The following is a 26,815-nucleotide window of genomic DNA, read 5'->3' as shown; positions in this document are numbered from 1 at the left end:
AATAATAGGAGTGAGGCCCAAGGGGTAGAACCCATATTTAATGTGCTCAAGATCCTGGGTTTGATCACAGAATAGTAATCATAATAATAATCATAGTAGTAATAGTAACAATAGAAGTGAAATAAAACTTGCCCTTCTGAACTCCACTCCCACATTTGTGAAACTATGAAAGTGCTCTGTTTTGGGAATATATTTGAATTTCAAGACTTCAAGTGCTACCTGTTAGATTGAGTGTACTTCGTAAGTTATATCAATCAACTTGTTAGTAATTAACCTCTCTGTATTATAAAGTATGTTCTTTTGTTTTTAAAGAAAAGAAAACTACAATCCTTCCAAACCCTCCAAGTAAGCCCAAGGGTACTTGCAGGAGTTATTGCCATAACTAGCAGATACTAGTAGGAACATTCCAGCACTTAAAGTCAACAGATGCTTAGGAAGCATGCTCAGACAGATGGCACTAAAAAAACAAAACTGCATTTAGACTTACACGAAGATTTTTCACTTACTTGTTCCTCTACGTGAAAAGGGAAGAGAAGACACACTGCAACTCCTTATTTTCTAATTAAAGACCAAAATAGGCTCTATCTTCTAATCCAGCCTGAGACGTCTTGAGGATTGTCATTAAATCCGTTTTCAATCAATGCTATTTTCAAATTCTACCCTCCCCCCCCCCCAAAAAAAAAGCAATATATCCGAGGCTGGCGCAAATGACAAGGTACAAACTCAGCTATCACAGTTTAGAGAAGGCAGCCACCTCTATCAGCAGCGATGATTCAGAGTAGGGTAAATTTAGACTGGGGCTTTCCAAAAGGCCAAAGATGCCAGGATTTAGGAAAGAGGTGAAGGCTACATCCGAAAAGTTTCTCTGAAAAAAGAATACCAAAATATGAACAGAACGAATCTTCTCTTTGAAGTCTCCAGTCCCCCAGTGTCCTCGAGGCTGCGCTTCCCCAAGCTGGCCTTGGTGGTGTCTTCCATTACTGAGTAAATCCACGTGAAACCTGAGGACATTCAGCCGGAGGACGTGGTCAGAGGCAATGTGGCAACTCCACACGGGACCGGCCTTTTATGGCCTGAACTCCAGAGCCTTGAGAGAGGCTAATCTACCAGAAATAGCTCCTGAAATTCAGAGTAGCTCATCAGCTGTTGCCTTTCAACAGGTTCTGGCTACAGCCACTTCAAATAGGGCTCGATTGTCCACACTATCTTCCAGCTTGCTTTAGAGAGAAATTAAAAACACAACAGCCCAGCCAGCTACAACCAACTACAACAATTCCAAAGTAGACTGGCAAACATCTCCTATTCTTGTTTTCAGATTGAACAGACACATCATTGACAAAGCTTATTCATTTACTAAACATGGCAAAAGCAAGTAGGCCAAGCTAACAGGTGTGTACAGTAACATATACATGCCATAATGAATACTTCTTCGCATTTTTGCAGCTTTCATGTTTGCATGGCTGTTGTGATAGTTTACCTCTTCTTATCATGGTAGAAAAACCAATCACCAGAAGAGACAATGGTGGGGGATGTACATGTTCTCAGACAACACAAATATTTTGCTTCAAACCAAAAATGCATTCTCCCAACTGCCAAGACTTAGATAAGTCTCTCAGATCATGCCTGTCACTTAAAAACCACAAAGACCTTAATAAATGGCAGGGGGAAGAACAATTATATATAGCTACTTAAAGGGCCATGTGCACTTTTTAAACAATTACAACAATACCATTTACAGAGAGTCCCAATTGCCTGTGCTACCCTCAATGTAGTCACAAACCTCATTGAGACTTGCAGTGGAGTAAGGGCTGCATGCTGCTTCAGGTCTCAGGGTGCAATTCTGTGACTGTGAGCATGCCTCGCTATGAGCTGCCTCAATGAGCCAATGGAGGTCTCATAAGACAGGGTCTGAATTCCTGTTATTAACCCTGCCGAGCAATGCCTAACCTGAAAGGGACAATCCTGTGGCCAGATGAAAAGTTGATACCAATATACCATACATTTAAAAATACTAGAAGACAAGATTTTCAATATTTTTAACCCTAAGAAATGACACTTAGGAATTCAACATCCAGATTAGATCGTTCTACAATGTGTTTGTGTATCAAAACATCACACTGGATAGGCACCAGTAGCTCACACTTGTAATCCTAGCTACTCAGGAGGATGAGATCTGAGGATCATTGTTCAAAACCAGCCTGGGCAGGAAACTCTGCCAGAATCTTAGCTACAATTAACCACCAGAAAACCAGAAGTAGTACTGTAGATTAAAGTGGTAGAATACTAGCTCACGGACAATGCCCAAGCCATGAATTCATAACCTCCCACTGACAAAAGAAGAAGAAAAAAACCACACTGTAGCCTCATAAATATGTATAATCATTACTGCATCAATTAAAAAAACAGATGATAGATACCCTGGACAGGAATGGTAATTAGACATTGGCTTCATGACAGTTTTATGCAAAAGTTAAAAACAATTTGTCTGCAGGTGGCTTAGGCTTGTAATTCTAGCTGCTCAGGAGTCTGAAATCTGAAGACTGAAGTTCAAAGCCAGTCCAGACAGGAAAGTTCATAAGAATGCTTATCTCCAATTAACTACCAAAAACTGGAAGTGGAGGTATGGCTCAAGTGATAAGAGTACCAGCTTTGATCTAAAAAGCTCGAGGACAAGAGCCCAGGCCCTCAGATGAAGCCCCAATACCACTACTAAAACAATAACAACAAAAACAAAAACAAAAACAAAAGCCCCCAAACCCCAATTTGTTCAAGTTAGATTCTTCACTCACTTCCAGATGACAAAATAACCACAAACATAGCAAAACTTCTGCATCTTCATTTCTGTCCTGGCCTCATTTTAGTTTCCCTCTGATCAGTTTAGCTTTTCCCCTATTTCTAAGTTTATTTTAATCTTACTTTAAGTATTTATAAGAGCAGCTTTAAACTTATCATATAGATAAGCAGGGTAAAATTCCATGAAAACTTAGGTAAAAATAATCACCTCCCTGAGAAAGAAGAGGAGAAAGAAAATGAATCAGTTACCACAATAATGCTGTTTTCCTTTCCTAACAAAGACACAGTGCCACAGAACAAACACCTAATTTCTATGTTCCTCAGAAATGCTGTTCTCTGCTTCTCTGACAGACCAAATGGCCCTGGAATAATGTGTAATGGAGTATAAGATGATCATTTTCTTGCTTTTTTTTGTTTGTTTAAGATGATCATTTTCTGACTCACTCTTTTCCTATGTCTTTTCTGTTATTATTTAAATCTCGCTTACTTCTAAGTAATTGTCTAGACACACTTTCCTAAATATTTTTGTTATTGAAGTCACAAGTATCCACTTCTTTCTATAAAATGACACAAGAAAATGATGGGGGATCATGTATTTATTATGAATTATAACTGGAAAACTATATTTGTGCCAAAATATTTGGTAATTTTTCATTATTTATTATTAGTATTATAGTGTAGTCTGCTATTCTTTCTTGTAACTGACATACTGACTTTATTATGAATTCTAATCTGATGGCAGTGGGATAATGTAGGAATCATAAATATTTATGATGTAGTTCTAAAGAAAAAGAAAAATTGAATTCACATTTCTGTGACACCTTTTATACCACCAATGAACATATGGAAGCCAGCATTTCAAATGTAGCCAATTTATAATCAGCCCAAATAAAATAAAATATTGAGACAGTTAAACATATGTAGAATCTACATGTTAACTTTACAAAATGCTGATGAATAGAAGCCAAGATGAACTCAATAAGTAGACATATACTATGCTCGTGATAGACAAGAGCCAACACATTCAAGGCCTCAATTAATCCCATATTGGCCTATACATTTCATGCTATTCTTAGCAAAGCCCTGCAAGAATTTTTGGCAGATACAAATAAGCTTATTCAGAAAACTTTGTGTAAATGTACATCCCTAGAATAATGAAGCAATCTTGAAAAAGAATAGATGAATCACCCTGCCCCATCTTAAGAATGGCTACATAGCGACAGTTATCAAGACAGTGTAACATTTATAAAGAGAAAGAACACTTTACTATATAGATCAGTGCTACAGACTATGGTATCTCCATTCCTTGGGATACTACTAAACAGAATAAAAGAATAGACTATTGTGATCTATGCAACAACGTGGATAAATATAGAGAGAATTATTCTGAGTGAAAGAAAGGCAATCCCCAAATGTTAGCAGTCTTTGGTTCTGTTTATATAACATCTCCCAGGTGACAACATGTAGAAACAGGGAAGGGAGAGTGATCATGCTTTAAATGCTGCATATTTCCAGGATCTGGATGTTGAGGGAATCTTCTTGCTCTACTTCTCTCAGAGAATTCTGCCATACTTGACCTGTCACTCAGGTTGCCAGTGGCATTCAGAACACCAGGACACCTCACAGGAACACAAAACTCATCATCTGCTAAGACAATTGATCCTGTTTTCCTAGCTGAGCATAATCTCACCATACCAATTTTGTGACCCGACCTCTAAACCAGGACCTCTCCACTGTTTCCAGAACAGCTTTTATTAAAGTGCCTGATGTTTGCTGCGTCCCTTGGAGCAGCAGTTCTCAAGCACAGTCCTGGCAGCATTAACTCCATTGGGTTGATGGATAGCAGTTACTTCTCACTGATGGAGGATGCCTGACAAACTTTTAAATTAAATTTCCTAAAGAGTAAGTAGAAGAACATTCTTATAAAAAGAATCACTGTTAAGATGGACATGTATGCCACTGCCTGTAATCCTAGCTACTTGGAGGTAGAGGTAGAAGGAACACACAGTCCAAGGCTGTTTGGGAAAAAGCATGAGCCCCTACTTGAAAAACAAACTAAAAGGTTAGGTTATGGTTCAAATGGTAGTGCCTGCTTAGAAAGCTGCAGGCCCTGAATTCAATCCCTTATACCCGCCCCCCCCCCCCCACACACAATCACTGTTACCCATCTACTTAAATGTAGATGATATTCATTAGAAGCTACACAGAACCCAGAGACTATACCTTATAACCAAGAAGTGTGGTGATGTTCCAAGTGTGGTTCCGATAGTTGTGAAGGTTACTGCAACTGTGATGATTTGCTTTGTAACCAACACCACACTTAGACAAATCTGTAAAGCGTGTGGATATAATTTAGCATATTCATTTAACCTAAAAATAAACCAAACCACAATGGCAGAAATGGCTGGTCTATTGAGAAAATTCCAAAGCCTCTGACCCCTCTCACCCGGTCCTTTCCACTTTTCACTATGTGACACTCTCTTGTCCTGAGAGGGTGAGCTGCACCCACCTTGAGAAGACACAGGGACCAAACTGAGCTGTGTCCAGGTTGTTGTGTCTGTTGAGTATGCCTTTCCCTCACTTAGAAAATCCCTAATCATTCTTCAAGATTCAGTCAATTTTAAACTCTCCTAAAAACCCTTCCTGGACCCTGAGAGAGCAGGGACTCCATTACTTCTGAATCCCTGGGAATTAGGCAATTGCCACCATACAAATGCAATAAATGTTTGTGATATGACAACAGAAAATTAGTATAAGACTGCCTTGTGAAGTCCAGTGCCAGGGGCTCACACTTATAATCCTAGCTACTCAGGGGGCTGAGATCTGAGGATCTTGGTTTGAAATGAGCCTGGGTAAAAAGTCCATGAGACTCTTATTTCCACTTAAGCACCAAAAAAAGCAAAAAGTGGAGCTGTGGCTCAAGTAGTAGAGTGCTAGCCTTGAGCAAAAAAGTTCAGGGACAGCATCTGGGCCCTGAGTTCAAGCCCTAGGACTGACTGGCTTGTGCGCACACACACAGATTGGCTTGTGGTCAGATTTCATTTTCTCATTTGAATTTAGTATAACAGTCTCCTTTCTCCAGGCTTCATTAATCAATGTGGGTAATGTCTCGTGGGCCTGCAGACAGGAACAAGTTGACTCCTTAGTTCCAAAGCAGAAAACAAAATCTGCATGGCTGGCTCATGTGGGCTAGCAGAGCAGCCCTGCTTTCCATTTTGTTTCTGAAGTAACAATGACATCAGGGTCCTGGGAAGATCTGTGAGTACAAGAGGGAAGAACAACAAAGCCCTCTGTCTAATTGTCCCTGCCGTCTGCAGTTCTGCTTTTCAATGGCAAAAACCACTAATGGAAGTGTTTTTAAGCTGCACAATTCCAGGGGATGGAAAAGATAGGCAACAGGACATGCATTCTAACTTCATTTCAGGACCAGCCTTGAATTGTTACACTTTTTCAATAAGCTTAGTAAGTTTTTGTTTTGTTTTGCTTTCTTGTGTGTCAGTACTGGGGCTTACACTCAGGGCCTAGGAGCTGTCCCTTAGTTTGCTCTACCACCTGGGCCACAGCTCCACCTCTGCCTTTTAGCTGGTTAACTGGGTTATGAGTCTGACTTTCGTGCACAGGCTGGCTTCAAACCTCTATCCTCAGATCTCAGCATCCTGAGTAGCTAGAATTACAGGCCCAAGACACTGGCACCCATCAATAAGTTTAAGGTTTTAATATTAATGTGAGATGTCAGACATTACTATGAATGTAGCACTGGGGCCATCTATATTGTAGGCAAGCAATTCTGTTTTAAAAGACAAAAAATGGGATATGATTTTCAGTTAGCAATATTTTATAATCAACAGCACTTCCCTCACCCAGATAATGGTACTCAATCAATAAATGGAGTCTGTCTGTCTGCTCTCTTTTTCTGAAAGCTTATGGAAAACTCCCCTGGCTTAAGATGAAGATCGTTTGAACTCCAAGGTCATCTGTAAGTCACTGGCTAGAACCACAGATTCTCAAGCCAATCCTTTTTCCCAGGCGGCAGCTCCAGAGCAATGGGCGTGCAGTGAAGATTAACACAGACAGGGCTGCTGGCCTCATGATCAAAATGAAATGTGACTTTGCCAGGGGTGAGCCCTGGCTCCAGAGACTCAGCCTCCCATTTGGCTGGTCCAGCATCACATTCCTGGACGCCAGGCTCAGAGTCTTGCAAGTAATTGGAGATGTACAAAGTGTGACATGCTCCAGTTAGGCTGTATATATCTAAAAATATGGAGTTTCTGTCTGTTCACAAGCAGCAAGTCATCCCATGACATAAACCCAGAGGTTCTTTTCAAGTGGGGAATGTGAACGTCAGACAACACAAGATGTACACAAGTAGACTCAGCAATTGCTAGAAAGGTGCTCTACCACTTTAGCCATGTCACCAGTCCTTTTCTTTTTGTCTCTTTTCTTTCTTCTTTCTCTTCCTTTTTTCTGTCTTTCCTTTTTTTTCTTCTTCTTCTCTCCCTCTTTTTCTCTTTTCTCTCCCTCCCTCCTCTTTCACTTTTAGATTTTCTTTCAGATAGGATCTCATGCTTTTGTCTGGACTGGCCAAGAGACTCCTACCTCTGCCTCCTGAGTAGTTACTATTACAAGTTTGTGCCACTAATATCTGGCTTGTTTTTGAGATGGAGTATTTCAAACTTTCGTCTTGACTTGCCCTGAACCATAATCCTCCTATGTCTGGCACCTAAATTGGTGGGATTACAGGCAAGAGCCACTATCCTTCAACCCCTGTGGGAATAGCCCATTGTTATTCTTGGATGAAAAAGCCAATCCAGAGCTGTAAAAGCAAACACCTGTGCTTTGCTTCCAAAGAGACAAGAAGCTCAACACAGCGGGAACGAGGTCCTCTAGGAGCATGATCTCCAGTCCTACAGATTGAGAACCCCACACACTCCAGTGGGTGGTACAGAACTAGTGTTGGCCAGGCCCGTGAGGATCCTCCTCTTCACAACAGTTAGAAGTTATCACTGCATCTTTGGTCTGCCCACAAAAGCCTGATAAGGCACAGTATGAATGAATCAAGAACACTGGCCGATAGCTACATTAATAACATGAATCTGTGACTCCAAGTAGCATCCAGTACACAGCTTCTTGACAGCACAAGTTCAAGAGAAGAAAGATATGGAACCATCAGTTGAATCAGTCCAGTTTTAGAAAATATGCACTGAATTTTCTTAGGCTTCTCATTTCACTGGCATAAGGTAAAAGTGTAGTTGCTGTTCAGGCACTGAAAATCACTGGCCTGCATTAAGTCTACTGTGGTTGTACCCAGTTCTCAAGAACTGGGACTCTAAAGTCATCCCAAAACAAAGCACTGAACCACAGAGAAAATAAATTGGGCAAACAAATAAAGGAAGGGATCCAGGGGGCATGCTATCTGTGAATGCTAGCCATTTTGTATTGAGAACTATTAACTGGGAGAGTAAGGTAAAAACAACTGGCCACTCTTCAACTTCTCTGCATTAGGTACCTTGCTCATGGCAGACAATTGCTTCTAAGACCCTGAAGGACTCTACTGGACTCCTGATACCATGAGGAGATATAGATGACAGGATCGCCTGGTAATCTTAGTAGACTAGAATGTCCACTGTGTCAGAAGGGAAAGAGGGAATAGATTAGCAAATAGATTGGGGCTGGTAAGGTGGCTCGGTGGTAGAGTGCTTGCTTTGCATGCATGAGGCCCTGGGTTCAAGTCCTCAGCACCACATAAGCAGAAAAAGCCGGAAGTAGCGCTGTGGCTCTAGTGGTGCAGCGCTGACCTTGAGCTGAAGAGCTGAGGGACAGCACCCAGGCTCAGAGTTCAAGCCCAAGACCAACAAACAAACAAACAAACAAAAAATTAGCAAATAGATTTCCAAATGAACATCGCTACTTCAGGATTCTTGCTGCTATTGAAAATTCCTTGCGATGGCTCTTTCTCCTGCCCATACCCCAACCACCACCACCCCTGTGACACATGGCCCTAAAATGTGACTAAGATAAGGACAGGGATTTCTATCTTGTGAACTGCAATTTGTACCTAGAATATGCCTAGGCTATAACAAGTGGTCAATAAATATTGGTTGAAAGGATAGAATAAGCAATATATCTTCTGTAAGGAATATACCAAAACTTGAAAAGTGTTTTTCTTTTTTAAATTTTAGAGTACTTTGTCTCTTGTGGTCCTTCTGCTCCCACCCTGCTTAGCTCTGAAAAGATTGTTCCACAGGCCTGCATTTGTTTGCCAGCTTCCAAAATACCTATTTCAGGAAGGTTTCTCTCATTAAGCAGTGTCTGATTTCTCTCACGAAACTGTCCATGCATTGGTGCATTCTGACCTGGTAGGTTTGGCATCCTTATACAAAATCCACTGCTTAGGGACCAGATGTGCACCAAGGCTTCAGTGAGAGCTAATGGACGTGGTAAAGCCCTGAAGGCAAGATTATTTTGCAGAGAGGCCCTCCCTAATGTTTGTTGATGATAGCCAAGTGGGCAAGTTCACTCCTTTCTCCCCAGAAACATAATCCTACTTTCAGTACCAACAAGTATTAATTCAAATCCCCAGAGGGCAGTCCAGGATATGAAAATAACAGTAATCTAATCTGGTAGAGGAAGAAGTATGAATCATCATTACATGGTCTGACAAAGAGGAAAGTGATTAATGCCAGCCACACAGAGGTGAGGGTCCACGTGGTGCTTCTCCACCGACAGCAGACCAAACAGTGGGACCCAGAAGGCAAACATCAGAGAAACAATATCCTGGCTTCCATCCCCTGCCGGGGGGAGCAGGGAGTGGGGTAGGAGAGAGGGAGGAATCATGCCATGTTCCCAGGACCACACTTTAAAGACATTTTATACTGAGGAAAATTCCAAGACTGTAAGAGCCAAAGGAAGGTAATTTGACTCTCCAGATCTTGGTTCTGTTCTGCTTTTTTATTCTGTTGCAAAGGGTTTAAGCTCTCTGATGATTAGTTGTAAGTGAGAATTTCAAGGTTTGGGGAATAGTGGTGTATGAGAAAATGGCCTAGAAACCATAATCTTCTGCAAAAGACAAGGAAGATGGCTGATAGTCACATGAACAAGAATGCTCTCTTAGTGGCTCAGACCTGCAATCCTAGCTACTCAGGAGGTTGAGATCTGACCATCAAGGTTCTGACCATCAAGGTTCAAAGTGAGCCCAGTCAGGAAAGTCCAGGAGACTCTGATCTCCAATTAACCACCAAAAGCCAGAAATGGAGGTGTGGCTCAAGTGTAGAGTGCCAGCCTTGAGCAAAAAAAATCTATCCAACAGTCTCCTAACCCTAAGTTTAAGTGTGTGTGTGTCTGTGTACACAAGTCCACGTGCACATAAGTGCACATGCATGGTCTTTCTCTCTCTCTCTCTCTCTCTCTCTCTCTCACTCACACACACACACACACACACACACACACACACACACGTGCCTTCTTAATCACCACCCAGTAACACAGTTCTGAAAAAAGTCTTGGCCTTCCCTCAAAACCTTCAAAAAGAACACCAGAGCCTCCCATCTCCAAGAAACCACAGTCAAAGTGCACTGGGAAAGTTGGTCAGGGAGCCTGTAGTTCTGAACACCCCCCCCCCTTCTTTCTTTCTTTCTTTCTTTTTTTTTTTTGCACATCTGTATTCAATTTTCTGTCCTTGGGGTTTTAAAGGGAACATTTATTCCAGGGCCAGGATTCTCAAGTTTTATGGTTATACAACTCCCTCCCAGGGCCAAAGAATGTTTGAGAAGTCTTAAGCCCAGCAAAGAGAATTAGTAAAACTATCCATATGAAAGTGAAATAGAAAAAGGAAAATTAAGACTTGTTCCAACTGACATTCAACCTCTCACTTTATTGTACAGTATTTCTGTTTGTCCTTCTAAAGGTTGTGGCATGCATTTTTCATGCAAATACAGGTAAAGGGCATGCACACGTATGCCAGGCCTGGAGGGAGAGGGCGCAGGTGAGGACAAAGATGTACAAAGGCGTGTCTTCTATGGTTTCTGTTTTAGCTCTATGGCAATTTTCATCTTAAATTAGGCTACATACTAAACTGGATTAATACAAGTTCAAAGATTTAATAAAAGAAATGTTTATAAACTGTTTAAAATGTTTATAAACTGCTTAGTTTTTCCTACTTAGATAACTGGATACCCTTGATTTTTTAAAATGTTTTTGGTAGTAGATAGCAGTTTAAACCAAAATCAAAACCAAAAGAATATTTTGTTTTTAATCTAAAAAGTTTAATTAGTGACATTTTTTATTAAGCTTTAAGTCAACTTTAAGCCGACTGACAGCTAAAAATCATTGCCAAGAAATAAGAAAGGAATGAGGATAGAAGGAGTCTCCCACCAACCCACGAAATACCAACTTGTTTACAAAATACAACCAAATTCCACATGTCCCTTACCTGCCCTCTTCCATTCTTCCCTTCAAGTCCTCAAATTCTGCACCTTGGTTAATTTGTCCAAGCCTGCCTACACAGGCTCACAGGCCCTTTATAGTCGACTCCTGAAATGTCCCAGAGGCTTCTCCTGCTTCATACACACTCATCTGATCCGTCAGACAAAGCAACACTCAAGCTCTGGGCCTGAGGTTTGCGACACAGCACACACCACCCACATTAGAGGCCTGGATACTGCCCAAGACAAACAAAATGTTTTGGAGAAACAAAGCAATTTGCACTGATCCACCCTCAGCAGAAAAAAAAATGGAACTGGTACTCCTCCATAAAATGACCTGCAATACTGTCAATAGCATCTGCCTCATAGAAACAAATCTCTGAGAACAATTAGAAGAAAAGCAAACTGACCTGGCCCACCCTTCATAGTGCGGGGTCTGCTGCAAACACTCCAGGCCATGACTCCAAAGCTGAGCCCACAGAGCCCTTTCCTTTTTGCACCTACTTTCTTTTATTCTTCTAAAACCAAGCAATCAAAGTGCCCTTTAGCACAGCTTCGCAGCAAAGATAACAGGTTGAAGTTCATATGTTTCCTGCCATAAACCACTCCAATTCTCCCTTGATTAGAAGTTGATAGAACTTAGTTTAGATTCTACAGCTGAGGGGAAAAACTATGATTCTGAAATTAGAATTTTCTTTTAAAACAGTGATTTCTCCATGGAAAATCACCTAGCTTCAAATCAAGTAATCAATATAATTGACTCATAATAAACGTTAAAACCCTGTGGATCTGAGTTCTAGAGCAAATAAAGATGAATCCAGAATAAAAGTAAAGAAAGTAATACTGAAAAATTCTTTCTTCAAAACCCTCAATACATGCATATTGCATGTATATATAAAACATAGATAATATACATACACAATAAAATACACTATAGTCTTACACATTCACACACATTCCTTCATACACACACACACACACACACACACACACACACACACACACACACACACACACACACACACCAACACTTACATCTGGAGCTTTTTAACAAAAGTTAAGGAAATAAGGACACTGTAGTTTCATGCCAGGCCAGTCACAGAAAAGAAATGGATTTTGTTGTTGTTGTTGTTGTTAGTCATGAGGCCTGAACTCTGGGCCTGGGCGCTGTCCCTCAGCTCTTCAGCTCAAGGTTAGCACTCTACCACTTGAAGCACAGCACCATTTCTGGCTTTTTCTGCTTATGTGGTGCTGAGGAATTGAACCCAGGGCCTCATGCATGCAAGGCAAGCACTCTACCACTGAGTCACCTTCCCAGCCCCAAGAAATGGATTTTTAAAATATTATTTTATGATAGATCATCCATAGTCCATGTAAAGAAAAGATGGCAATTTAGCTACCTATACCTTTTTTTTTTTTTACTAACTTAAAATCTGACTCATCAAAATGAGTGGACATAACACACATCTTATAAAAGAAAAAAAACAAACATTGCTTAAATTCATCTAAAATGAGCAGTCTTTGGTCACATGTTCATATCACAAGGCTTGCTAGAAACAATTCCAATGGGCTTTATTAGCCTAAGGAACGGAGCATTCCCAATTAGTATTTTCACAAGAGAAGGGACAGACTGGATTGTTGTTTAAAGAAACATGTATCTTTAAAAGTCCAAAAAGTCTTAAGACTGGGAACCTGAAATTCTAATGTCCAAGGACAAAAAGTAAAGGTGTCCTAGATCCAGCAAACAGCCTTTCCTTTGCCTTTTAGTTTTATCGAGGTCCCTTGCTGATTGGAGAATGCCATCTACAAAGAGAGTACAGCTTTCTCACGTAGTCCATTGAATCACAGGCCAATCTTCTACTTGTACATGCACATGCACATGCACACACAGCAGAAATAATTCCTCACCAGCTACCTAGGATCCTTCATCTAGCCAAGCTGACATCTCAAATTAACCATCACAGATACTCAATGGCAGTCATGAGATGGGCATCCTTGCCTTGTGTCTGATTGATCTCAGGGGAAAGTTTCCAGACCTTTCTTCACTCAATATGATTCAGCTACGGGGTTTTCACTTCTACTTACTTTTTCCTTTTCTCCAAACATGATAGGTATTGGATTTTTGTCTAGTGTTTTCTCAGCACCTATGTTTTCTTCTGGATGCTTTTCTCATATCACCTGCACAACTTGTTATTTCTCATCTTTATAAGATCCCCACCTTGATATATTTCTAGCTCCTACATACCAAAGTCCTCACCCACCACTATGGTGAGTCAACTATGTAAACTTCAAAGTCAGCCATGATCCTTTTATGTATACATTCTAATGACACTTGCAATACAGCCTACTATCTGCTAGCACATATTAATAATTTTAGTTCTCAGAACCATTGTCTACAAGGCACGTACTACCCTTACTATTCTACAGGTGAAGAGACTGACAGACAGAATGTTTATGTGTTTTGCCCATGGTCATTAAGTATAAAAGTGTCTGACACAGGATCTAAACCAGGCCTCCTAAAGCTATGCACTGATGGTTCACACCTTTAATCCTAGCTACTTACAACAATGAGACCTGAGAATCATGGTTTGAAGCCAGTCTGGGCAGGAAAGTGCAAACTACCAAAATGTAAGAAGTGGAGGTGTGGCTCAAGTGGGAGAGTGCCCAGCCCTTGAATTCAAGTTTAATTCCTAGTTAACATTGCACATGCATAAACACACACACACACACACACACACAGACTCACACACATACCAAGACAGGCTACTCAGATCTAGTTACCATTCTCTTACAACATTTGCCATCATGTCTTTCCGTAACTTTTTTTTTTTTCCTGTTTACATACTTATGTTCATACAGGCAATGCTTATCTCATTTATTCTTGCTGTATTCCTAGCATCAAGAAATGCAAGTCTAGCATTCACAAAATGCTGAATGAATGAAGGAACCCTAATCAGGAATGTGACAAAGTTCTACAGAACCATTTTGAGCCTCACTAAACACACAATACCATGTTGATTCAGTTTTAAGGAAGACTTGTTAACTGTGTCTGTGTGTGTGTGTGTGTGTATGTGTGTGTGTGTGTGTGTGTGTGTGCGCGCGTGCGCGTACTGGTCGTAGGCTCTGGTAGCCAGAGCCTAGCCACTATCCCCATGCTTTCTTGCTAAAGGCTAGCACTCTATCACAGGAGCCACAGTCTACTTCCAGCTTTTTGGTGATTAATTGGAGATGAAAGTCTCACAGACTTTCCTGTCTGGACTGGCTTTGAGCCATGGTCATCTGATCTCATCCTCCTGAGTAGTTGGGACTACAGGTATGAACCACTGATGCCTGACAAGACTGTTACCTTTAAGAGAATGTTCCTCAAGCATCCATAGGCACAGATCCATCATCTATCATCTTGTCCTCCCTAAATTAATAACACAAGAACTATTACCCCAGATAACTAGGTCAAAGAGCAAAGTCCTGAAAGTATGACTCTACCCTCATTCTGCAATGACTCTGCTCCTATCTGGAAAGCCTAATTAAGAGTCACTGGCAGCAATTTCAGGGCCATAACTTAATTCAAAAAGTGAACATCTGTTTTAGTTTTCCTTTTTGTTCCTGGAATTCTTAAAAGGTACACTGGGATGCAGGATCACTAAGGAAATAAAAAGATTTTTGTTTTTTTTTAACTGTCGTAATGGTTCTACTGCCCAGTATGTCTGTGGGCATACAGCCCAGTATTGGGCAATTTAAACCTTCTCTGAGCTCTGGTTCATGCGATTCTGACAGTCACCATTTGCAATGTGCCTTAACTTGTCTTCAGAATATAGGCAAAGCCAACAATGCCTTAGCCACAAAACTTGTAATTCTTTCTTAAGAATTTACCTTAGTGCTGATATTTAAATCATGGCTTCAAATGTGGATTAACTTCAGAATCATATTATCTCAGCTTTCGGTGTCTTCAAGCTTCTCTACTTGAACTCTGAAAAAAAAAAAAAGAAAAATCTCTACTCAGAAATCTAAGAAAACTAAAACAAAACCAGCACCCCAATAAAAGATAACCCTTTGTGTCAGCATTCTGGATGGTGTGCTCTGGTGCATTTAGTGTTTTGAAGAGCTGTTTCTCTCTGTTATTTACTCATTTCACTCACTATATTATAGGCAGTAGGTAGGGCACATTTATAAAACTTGTATCCAAAGTATGCAATAAAAACACAAGTTTCTCCCTCTTCAACATCAACTTGGTGAATAAAGTCATTTCTATGGAATGATTCTGCAAAGCTCTTATTTTTCTGTAAATGAAATTTTATATATGTGGCCAAAAGGAAAGAATTATCTTCAGTAAATATAATACTTTCTAAATTCAGACTTATATTAAGATCCAAATAAGAGGTCTTGGGAAAAGGAACTCTGAAACACATGGAGGCCTGGAAAGAAGACTGGGTTGGAACTCATTCGGAAGTTAGATGTGCACATCCAGAAGGAACTAATAAAAGCTCAACTGCTTAGAAAATACTTAGATGCTGGGCATAAAGCAAGACTGGTATAACCTGCCTACGGCATCCAGAAGGAATGATTTGACTAGAATTTGGTCTATGCCATGAATTCCAAATAGAGATCATCTTCAGTGGTTCAACAGCCGGGGAAGAATGGACTAGAATGTTCTAGCATGTACTAGAACATAATAGTTGCCTACATGCATTTCTTCATATGATCTGCTTCAGGGGGTGTTACTGGAATGGAAGATAACTTACCTGTCAGTCAGTCCTCACACTCAAAATGGCTGAGTGGTGTGTGAGCATTCTGAGGCCCCAGCCCTAAGATCCAGATCACTTAGGTTTATTAGCTAGCTTGAGTTAAGGGAAGGTTTGAGGAAACCAAACACCTAATCTACTCTGGTATTTTCTCTGTCTCCTCCCCATGTCTGTTCGGCACTTCCTTGTATAACCTTTGAGAATAGCCAGGAAAGACTTGATATCAGCACAATTGGCCTTAGGAAAGACAGCACCCAGAGACACCAGCACTGTGAAGGACCAGAGCTTGATAGTCCTTGGTTCTTAGTTTTTCAGCACTTGGTCAGAAGCCTACTATATCTGAGCCTACTATATTGAGAGATATTGGATCTCAACTCCAGAACCAGGCCCAGAAGAGATGTATTAGGGAGTCATCTTGTGGTGGGTGAGGGGAAAGGGAAGTTGTTCTATGTGAAATTCCCACTACAGGGTGCAATTCAGACAGGCATTAACTCATCACTTTATGCCACAGATACGGTTGCAATACACACAGACAGCTATTGGGTTTAAATAGACTATTCTTTGTGCCAAAAAAATCATTTTTTTCTCTTCTCCCACAAATCTGTTTATTACTAAAAAGCTTTGGAGCTTTTTGAACTGGGCTAGTTCAATTTGAGTCTACCTCCCCCCCCTGGGGATTCTTTTTAGTATTCTAAGCTGAGGAGGAATTTGTCTGTTTTGGAAGAGGATAATCTCTTACTGTGCCAGCCACAAAGGAAGGTAAAATAAAATTATTCAAAGAGAGCAAAGGCCAAAAGAACCACAAGGAGCCAAGAAGAAAGGATAGAAAAGGAAACACAGGCAGGTCCTCTCATCCTGTTCTCTTCTTTAAGAGTATCACTCTCCACTCAGATGTCACACCTGTATTTGCCCCAAGTCCCTCCAGTGCCCTGAGGGCAGAAGAGTTGCTTTGGGCCTCTACAGCTGCAGATAAAAATGCAGATCATGAGTTCGTGGACTGGGGCAAAGTCTGAAATCTAGACATAAAATGATTTAACTGTAAGAACCTAGTTTGCTCAAAGACAAAGCCAAGTATGGTGGTACATGCTTATAATCCCAGCTGCTCAGGATGTGGAGATAGGAGGACCATAGAGGCCAGCCTAGATAAAAAAAAGAGTTAGCAAAACTATCTCAGCAAGCAAGCCAGGCATAGTACATTTTGAAATTCCAACTACTTGAGAGGTAGAGAGACAGGAGGATCATAGTCCAAAGCCAATCTGAGCAAAATAGTGTTTGGGCATTTGTCTTGACAGCGCTTGGCCTGAACTCAACCCTAGTGCTACCAGGCTGGAGAGAAGCAAAGATCTGGGTCTCACTAGGTAATACAATTTTAGAATGTAGTATATCAATGAGAAAACTAAACAAAATAAACCCAGAAAAGAAGAATACAATCAGAAAAGAGTTCAAATTTAGTGAAAAGTTACCATTGAATAAACTAGTGAAACTGGGCATAAGAGCAGAAAAAAAATGTAGAAGAAAACGAGGCTCTGAAAAACAAATAACCCAAGTGGTTCACATGAAAGGAAAAAGAGAAGGGGGGAAGCTCAAGGGAAGGAGGTCATCTTAGGTCTCCCTTCTGATGATACTTCCCCCTGTTCCAAAGGAACTTTCCCTTGACTTTCACATGATTATCAATTGTTACACGCACAATCTCTGACTAGCAACCACTTCTAGACTAGGAGGTAGCTCATAGTCATCCCAGGATAGAGGTTTAAGGATGAAGTTCCTGGAAGACCTGACTTGTTCTCTGACTGCTTCCATTTACTCCCTAGATACCCAGAGCAAGAAAAGAAAGCATGCTTGATATTTTCATGGAGCCCTGGGCCTGTCTTCTCTATCCTCCTGTACCTCTCAAGATGGCTTTCCAAATTCCACTCAGAAGCCTCCTGTTTCCAGGAGACCCTCCCTGACTGTCTTGCCGCTTCATCGATGACCTCGCACCTCTCCCAAATTTATGACAAATGTCTGATTGTGGAGGAATATTGTCATTGCAACCAGTTCTCCCAGTCTTCAGGGGGTGGGTCCCACCTTCATCCTCACACCAAAACCCATAAATGTTTAAGAGCCTTATATAAGATAGTGTTCACATATAACCTACTCATGCTCCTGAATACTTGAAATCTCTGGATTGCTTATGATAAAATTCCTAATACAGTATAAATGTTATCTAAATTATGCAGCGCAAAAAGTTTTTATATTTAATATTTAGAACACAAGGACAAGAATACTTTTACATGTTCAGATCAGATATAATTTTCTTCTTGCAGTATTTTTGATCTGACAGGAAGTGTTTGAATCCTAAAACATGGAACCCATGTCTCAGCTTCCAGAAATGGATGAGCCACAGCAATAAAAATAATACTCATAAAAATAATAATGATGGGGGCTGGGAAGGTGGCTCCGTGGTAGAGTGCCTGCCTTGCATGCACGAGGCCCTGGGTTCGATTCCTCAGCACCACACAAGCAGAAAAAGCCGGAAGTGGCACTGTGGCTCAAGTGGTAGAGCACTAGCCTTGAGCTGAAGAGCCAAAGGACAGTGCCCTGATCCATAGCTCAGGCCCCATGACTGACAAAAATAATAAAATAAACAAAATAATAAATAAACAAATAAATAAAATAATAATGATGAAGATAACAGTATCATTCTTATTTGAATATTTGTAAACAATAACAAAATGTCCCCAGTTACTCAGGAAGCTGAAATCTAAGTATCCAGGTTTGAAGCCAGCCTGAGTACAAAAATCTGTGAGACTCTTACCTCCAATTAACCACCAAAAAAATAAAAAAATAAAAATGGAAATAAGGAGGTAAGCTCAGCTGGTACAGCACCAGCCTTGAATCAAAAAGCCAAATAAATGTGGAGACCTGAGTCCAAGTTCCAGTACTGTGGCCTCTAAATTAACAAAACCATTGGTGTGTAGAAAGAAACTCGGTGTTGGGTGGAGTCAGGTAATGACCTGTAGACATTATTGGGACTTAACCCAGTTTAACAGGAAATCCTTTTCCCTGCTTCTCCCATGTGTGCTTCAGGCTTAGTATCCTGCCACCATTAATTCTAGCTCCAAAACAGTGGATAGATAAAACCAATTACTAAGCAATAGGATTGTCACAGGAAGGAGAGAAGGCCAGTGGCAAGGAGCAAGGGCAAAGTGGAAGAGTGCCATTGAGAGACAAGCAGGGACCCTGAGAGGTGAACTGTGGTGCCTTCACACCGTGGAAAAGACATGTCTCAGTGACACTCAGGCTGGCTGGGCTTCATCTAGGCATCGTGTGACAAAGAACAAACAATACAGCATTTTGTGAGTCTCAACCACTGGGACATATTCTATGCCATCATTCACAGGTGATTTTGTAATCCTAGACTTGTAATAATTTCACACTAAGATAGTACAGATAGATAGATGATAGATGGACAGACAGACAGATAGACAGATAGATAGATAGATGATACATAGACAGATGAATGTTTTCCTACAGCTAGCTTTTTGATTAAATAAATGTGGTTTTCATTAAGAAGGATGAATTCAATTGAACTGGCTCAGCCTCTCTGCCTTTCCTCTATTAATCTAGAAGAACTATATTTCATAGGCACCTGTTGCTCTAAGATCAGACTAGGGGGTTTACTAAGCAGGAGTCTTCTCTGGCTTATATGTTTGTAGTGTGTCACAGGTATATGCCCAGTGCTCAACAGATACTGCCTGGAATTAGTGGGCAGAGGGGTGGCTTGTCTTCTCTGGAAGGGCTTCCAGCTCTAGCACTCCATGAGCTGCAAGGAGATAGTCACAGTCAAAATAGCAACTGACGTGGAGGACATGTGAAGGAGAGGGAGCTAAAATAGCATGACAATCCTCCCTGGTGAGTGCAGAAACTCCCCCACTGCTCTGTCCTTGGGGTTAGTGTCCTACAGGGACATGATCCCTACTTGATGGGCTCTTTGCTGCTATTCAGTGGCCTTCCTACACAGGTTCATCAAGGAAATGTCAGACCTTGTACATTTCCAAATGTGCTTTTATAAAAGCCTTGGAAAAGATTCCACTTCAACGTTCAAAGGATAATGGGCATTATCCCAAATCACAGTGCAATAATTAAGTTAATGAGCAGAACTTAATTCTCTCATGAAAACACACACACACACACACACACACACACACACACACACACACACACACACACACACATACACATACACAATTTTTTTTAACTTAGCAGTACTAACATCCAAACACAGGGCCTTGTGTTTGCTAGTCTGGTACTCTACTAAGTTACACTTGCAGCTCTGATTTTTACTGGTTATTTAGGAGATGAAATCTAGTAAATTTTTCTGCCTGGGTTGTCGTCAAACTTCAATCCTCCAAATCTCAGCCTCCTGAGAAGTTAGGATTGTAAGTGTGAACAGTTGGTGCCTGTCACTCTCAAATAATTATTTATTATTATTTGTTGTTGGTAGCAGGGATTGAACTCAGGTGTTTGTGCTTGCTAGGTAGTGTTCTACCACTTAACCAATGCCTCCAACCACTATTTTCCCCAAATCTTTGGTAAGGGCTAGAGGTATAGCTCATTAGTAGAAAATTTGCCTAGAGCACACAAGTCCTTGTTTTCCATCCTCAGGACATCAAATCTTTAGTGGCTCCTACAACTTACCTAAAAGCAACCACAAAATGAATAAACAAGTAGCAAATATTGAAAAATAACTCAAATGGCTGTGTGATAGATATGTATGCTTATGGATATGATTTTTCTATTCTCTACAACATCTCAATATTGGCAAGGGCCAACTTTATACTTGTAATTACTGTAATTACAAATATAATAACAATTAATCATAATTACAAAGTATACTTTGTACTTATAGTTAAATATACACACTGTACATACATGTGCTAAGTAAAACACAATGGAACATCTGAATATTTTACACTGCTCATCAAAGAACTTCATCTTGCCTGCCAAGTAGCCTCAGACCTGGGTATATGTGTAAACTTTGTGAGAAGATTTTTACAGACAATCCCAGGGGTCTCTTACCACAGCTAAAATAAAAACTAAAAAGGGAAGCAAATGGTGGTTTCCCCACTATGCTTACAGCAACCACAGTGTCTTGAGTGAGCTTTAGACCTCTTTGACTCCTGGACCCTTACAGTCAATTCATATAACTCAGCACTGAGATGGCAAACTTCTCTCCTCCTCTGGCTTCACATGTATTATACATTTTCATGAAGATAACAACTGTAGCCAGGCAATGATGGACCAGGCCTGTAACTCCCTACTCAGGAGGCTGAGATATGAAGGCTTTGGTGAAAAGCAAGCCCAGACAGGAAAATCCCTGAAACTCTCACCTCCAACTAATCAGCAAAAAGCTGGAAGTGGAACTATGGCTCAAGTAGTGGAGTACTAGCCTTGATCAAAAAGAAAAACAAAGTATGAGAGAGAAAGAAAGACAGATAGGAGAGGGAGAGAGAGAGTGGGGGAAGAACATCATTATTCTAGGATACCATATACCAAAATTTAAAACCTGTTGCTATATATGCTAAGTGTTCATTAGGAAAAAATGTCCACTAGGTGTTATGAATCCTCTACCCATCCACCCTCCTAAGAGATAAGGGGTGCTGGGTCCAGACTGAATCTTGATGATTTTCACCTCTTTTCTCCCCTTATTTAAGTAATGTCTCCTGGACATATACCAAGATGGGTTTCAAGAGTTTCAAATATGAGCCTGTTTGTAATACTTTCTGGGGCCCACACACATGCCAGGGACTCCACTTTAAGAAGATGGTTACAATGTTCAAAGCTGCAATGAATTCAGTAACACAGCCTACAAGTAACACAGTATGAGAGCATTTAAAGTAACTGTACATTGTGAGACATTATTTAAACTTCAGTCAAAGCTGAGAACAACATAAATCCTTTGACCTTTTTTGTGATAACTCCAAAATGCATGAGTAAAGCCAGGCTACATCCCAGCCAGTGTGCACATATATAGACAGACTCATTGCAGCTGCACCAGCCTCCTCTTGCCCCTTCCCCTGTCCCTCTAAGGACACGGACAGAGGCCTGTTTGGTGATATGTGTGCTCACTGCTTCCTAGGACCCCAAACTCAGGTCCTGAAGTACAGGCCACAGCAAACAAAGCAAACTTGACTGGATTCCCAAAGTCAAGGTCAAGACTCTTCCCTGACAAATGGCCACTGCATGAGTTTCTTCTTATCCACAGGAAATACATTCCAAGATGCAGTGAATGGTCAAAATTGTAAGATAATAACAAACTGTAAACAGACAACCCAGATGTCTAGGAAGAAGGTAACAGGAGGGTAGCAAGCAGTGTAGATATGCTGGACAGAGGATAGATTCCTGTCCTGGACACAATGCAACAGGATGGTGTGAAATGTTATGCCTTGGTAAGGCATGCAACTTAAAAAATAAATATATATGTATATATACATGTATGTGTGTGTGTGTGTGTGTGTGTGTGTGTGTGTGTGTATACATATTCTGTGTATTAATCCTTGAGCTTGAACTCAGGGCCTAGGCACTGTCCAGCTTTTTACTCAAGGATGGTACTCTACCACTTGAGCTATTTGCTCCACTTCCAGCCTTTTGCTGATTAATTGGAGATAAGAATCTCACAGACTTTCCTACTGGGGTTGACTTTGAACTATGATCCTCAGACCTCAGCATCCTAGGATTACATAGCTAGGATTACAGGCATGAGCCACCGGTGGTCATCTAACCTATGGTTGTTTGTATTTTTTTTTTTAGTTTCTGGAAATTTCCATTTCATATTTCTGGAAACAATGGAAAGAAAAACTATGGATGAGAAAGGATTAGGACAGCTTGGTGAGGCAGTGCCAGAAAAAAAAAAAAGTTGTCAAGCAGTGCTAAAAGAAATTTCAGGATGGAAACAGCAACAAGGAAATTCAGAAAAGCAGAGGAAGCAAGTAAAAAATCCTTCTGCCAAAATGTGCAGCCCTGATGGGGTGAGCCATCTGTGGTGGACTCCATCCTTAGAATGGAGGAAACAAGGACTGAAGAGGGACAGTATACTGCAGACTGACAGTACAACTTCCTTCTGAGCCTCCAGGAGCGCTGCAGACCTGAATCCACCTGGGACAGCTCCATAGTTCTTAGGATAAGCAGCCACTAGACAGTAATCTGGGTGCTGTCATAAAATCACTTCTGACTATTAACTCAGTTTGAATCATTCTTTTCTTTGAATAAGACTCTAGTACCCGACAGCCGTGCAAGCAAGACAGACTTATAGATAGAAAACATATGTTTCAGAGTATTGGGGGTAAAGCTGAGCTAATAACAATCACAGCAGTCACTAATTACGCGCTCACTAGGCATGTAATAGTTGCCAGGCACTGTTCTACTAAACAGCAAGTACATAGTAACCATTGATCATCATTACTAGCAGTGATTACTACCTTCCCAGTCACTATCTAGCTACAATTACTACCTCCCCACCACCACTTTACAGAGGAGGAAACTGAAGCTTCCAAAGGTTCCCTAAGAGTTGGGTGCCAGTGACACAGAGCTTTGTTTATGACTTGCTTTCCTGAAACAAAGTGCACCTTCATCATTGCAGAAGTCTAGAACTTTCTTCACTAACTTTATCTTCTTCCTTCCTATACATTCACAGAAGGATTGCTGGCAATCCATTTGTATGGAACAAAATCTCCTTTAGTCATGTATGTATGCATGTATGAACACAAACTCCTTTAGTCATATATGTATATGTATGTATGTATGTATGTATGTATATATATATATATATATATATATATATATAACTAAAATTCTTAAAGTACACCTCAAGTTTAGATCATTATGGGGGATATCTCATACAGTGTTTCCCTTTACCTACAGGTCTACCTTCTGAAAATACCACATAGGATAATTCCAAAGACAAACAATTCTTACATTTCTAATTATACACCATTCTGAGTACACGAATGAAAATTCATGCCATCTAGCTTACTCCTGCCTGGAATGTGAATCACTCCTTTGTCAGAGTATCCATGCTGTATATACTACCCATCTGTAGCTGGCAACAATGATCAAAGCAACTATCCACCTAACACAGTTTGTTTTCAAGTAACCCTAGTTTAACTTCATAATAGTCCCAAAGCTCAAGGTTACTGATGCTGATAATTTGGATATGCCAAAGTTTTCTTTGGCTTCCTGTATGTGAAAGATAAAAGTATAGTTAATTATTTTGGGAGAGGAACATATTCAAATAAATTTCAGTCTTTTAATATAATCAGTCCATTTTGTTGCAACTGTCAATATCTTACCGTCCAATTTATAAGTTAGATCATATTATGGATATGTTATATATAGGAAAAAACAGTATACACAGGAGTTGGTAAGAACTGTGATTCTAGGTATCCACAAAAGTCACACAGGCCACTGCATTAAAAATAAATGAGCATGTGGCTCTTTCTCTTCATGCTAAATATGGGCCTGCTAATCACTGAATAGAAGGCAAAAAAGCCCTCTAATAATGCTGTCAGTGTGCAAAGACTGTGACAGCAAATGTCTAGATCACTGACACATTGAGGTATTACTGTCCAAATATTGAATGCTTTTGCAAATAAACCAAAGTTACTGCTAAGATCTTTATAAGCATGAGTCAACGTGAATAAATCTTAACTGGTGAGTGGCAAACTTTTATTGAGATAGGAAAAATGTAAAAAAATGCATTGCATCATTGATAACATAACTATAGTATGATGTGATGTGTAGGCCAAGAGCATGATTATAGCTCTCCCTTTGATTCAGTGTCCAGCTGTCCTGATGGCCTCTGTGTGCTGAGTATTCTTCTGGGCACTGAAGCACAAAGATCCACCAAAGTCCTTGTCCTTATGGAGCTAGAGTCTCTTGGGAGTAACTGACAAAGTTTAAATGAGTGTACAAATGATCTGGTAGAGCTGCAGTAGCCTGAATGTGAGTGAATGATAAGGAGGAAAAGCCGAGTAAGAGAATGGGGGCTCTATTTTAGATAAAGTGGTGGATGGCTCTAGAGAGTATTGTTGGAGCTGGGGCGTAGAGGGACTCAGAGAAGATGTGGAGGGAACACACTAAGTGGAAGACAGAGCAAGCACCAATTCTCATCTCTGGAGATGGGAGGGCGGCAGAAACATAATAGAGACCAGCAAAGTGGCCATTCTGCATCAAGTGCAGTAACAGAGGAGAGCCCAGAAGGCAGGAGGACAAGCTGGCTGGAGAGGAGAATGTGGGGCTATGGGCCATTGAAGGAAGGACTGGGTTAAGAATAATCAAATTAATAGCCATATTGGTCTAGAAATGTTAAACTTAATTTTTTCCCATTTGTACAGGGGTAAACGCACTGTATTAAATATGTAAGGTCTTATCTACGTGGGTTTGATTACAGAAACTAATAAAGTATTCTCTAAATAAAAAAAAATAAAAAAAAAGAATAATCAGAGGTCTTGTTGGATGTAGGCAAGGAGAGACATGATCTTATACTATTTTAAAAACTCAACTCTAACTTGGTGCTAGTGGCTTATATCTGTAATTCTAGCTACTTAGAAGGCTGAGAGCTGAGGATCACAGTTCAAAGCCAGCCTGGGCAGAAAAGCCTGTGAGATTTCCAAAACAAAAAGAACAACAACAAAAAAGACAAACCTGGAAGTGGTAGACTACTAGCCTTGAGCAAAAAAAAGCCAAGCAAGAGCACAAGGCCCCAAGTTCAAGCTCCAGAGTTCAAGGCCCATTACTAGCACAAAACAAACAAACAAAACCCTCAATATTAGTTGTATTAAGAAAACAGACTTGGGAATGTGTGATGGGGAGGTGAAGTATAGGAAGCAAGAATGGGTGGTGACAGTGGCAGGGATAAGAAATGGACAGGAGCCGGGCACTGGTGGCTCATGCCTGTAATCCTAGCTACTCAGGAGGCTGAGATGTGAGGATTGCGGTTCAAAGCCAGCCCGGGCAGGAAAGTCCGTGAAACCCTTATCTCCAATAAACCACCAGAAAACCGGAAATGGTACTGTAGCTCAAGTGGTAGTGTGCTAGCCTTGAGCTGAAGAGCTGAGGGACAGCGCTCAGGCCCAGAGTTCAAGCCCCACAACTGACAAAAAAAGAAAAGAAAAAAGAAATGGACAGAGAGGAATCTGGTGAGTGAAGCGACCGATGGTTGAGCAGGAAGATTCTGGGGTGGGACAGATTACTTAGAATTCCACAGCAGTCATCAGAGTTGAAGAAAAATACAAATTACATTGTTATCAAAAAGTTGATGGGATTTTAGGTAAACAATGGGTTGACTTCAATGACATTAGATCTTTGCACTGGGAAGAGTTGAGTCAGTAATTTAGTCTTGCAATAGCATCCTCACTGATTATAGGCCATTAACCACACACAGCTAAAATCAGAGTTCTATGAAGAAACTGTGTATTCCATGAGGTTGTTTGGGTAAGTGCCCCTAAATCACCATGCCTTATAGGCCTGGTCCTCAGCTTCTGGTGCTCCCTGGATGTGTGCAGCTTGGGGGAGGGGCGTGTACAGGGATTCTTCATATCACTGGAGGTGTCCTGTCATCCCTGTCATCAGTCCTTAGTCTCTTCCTTCTTTCGCTTCTGCCCAGGACTGGTTTATCTCCATCACATCTCCACTCTACCTGGATAGGCCTTGACAGACTCAAAGCAATGGACTAAACTTTACAATACTGAGAGCCCAAAGTAACCTTTTGCCTTTGTAAGTGGGTTATCTCAGGTAGCTGTTGACTAATTGACTAACACACTCCAATAGTGAACTTTGAAGAAAACAAAGATTTCCACCAGAACTTGTAAAACCTGCAAAGCT

At 40.7% G+C, this 26,815-nt stretch overlaps 1 protein-coding gene across 7 annotated transcripts in view; it reads right to left on the bottom strand.

Moving 5' to 3' along the window:
- Svil (supervillin) overlaps nt 1–26,815 on the bottom strand; it is a 211,603-nt gene that overhangs the window by 134,743 nt on the left and 50,045 nt on the right. For all 7 annotated transcript variants that reach the window (XM_042686010.1, XM_042686004.1, XM_042686008.1 and 4 more), the window contains exon 3: nt 15,084–15,180. The gene's annotated coding sequence lies outside the window, so the exon portion shown is untranslated. The remainder of the gene's footprint in view (nt 1–15,083; nt 15,181–26,815) is intronic.

This window comes from Dipodomys spectabilis, unplaced genomic scaffold, assembly GCF_019054845.1.
Source record: "Dipodomys spectabilis isolate Male_0828 unplaced genomic scaffold, ASM1905484v1 ptg000096l, whole genome shotgun sequence".
Lineage (NCBI taxonomy): Eukaryota > Metazoa > Chordata > Mammalia > Rodentia > Heteromyidae > Dipodomys > Dipodomys spectabilis.
The sequence above is the reverse complement of the archived record's forward strand: the minus strand, read 5'-3'. Positions and strand labels throughout refer to the sequence as shown.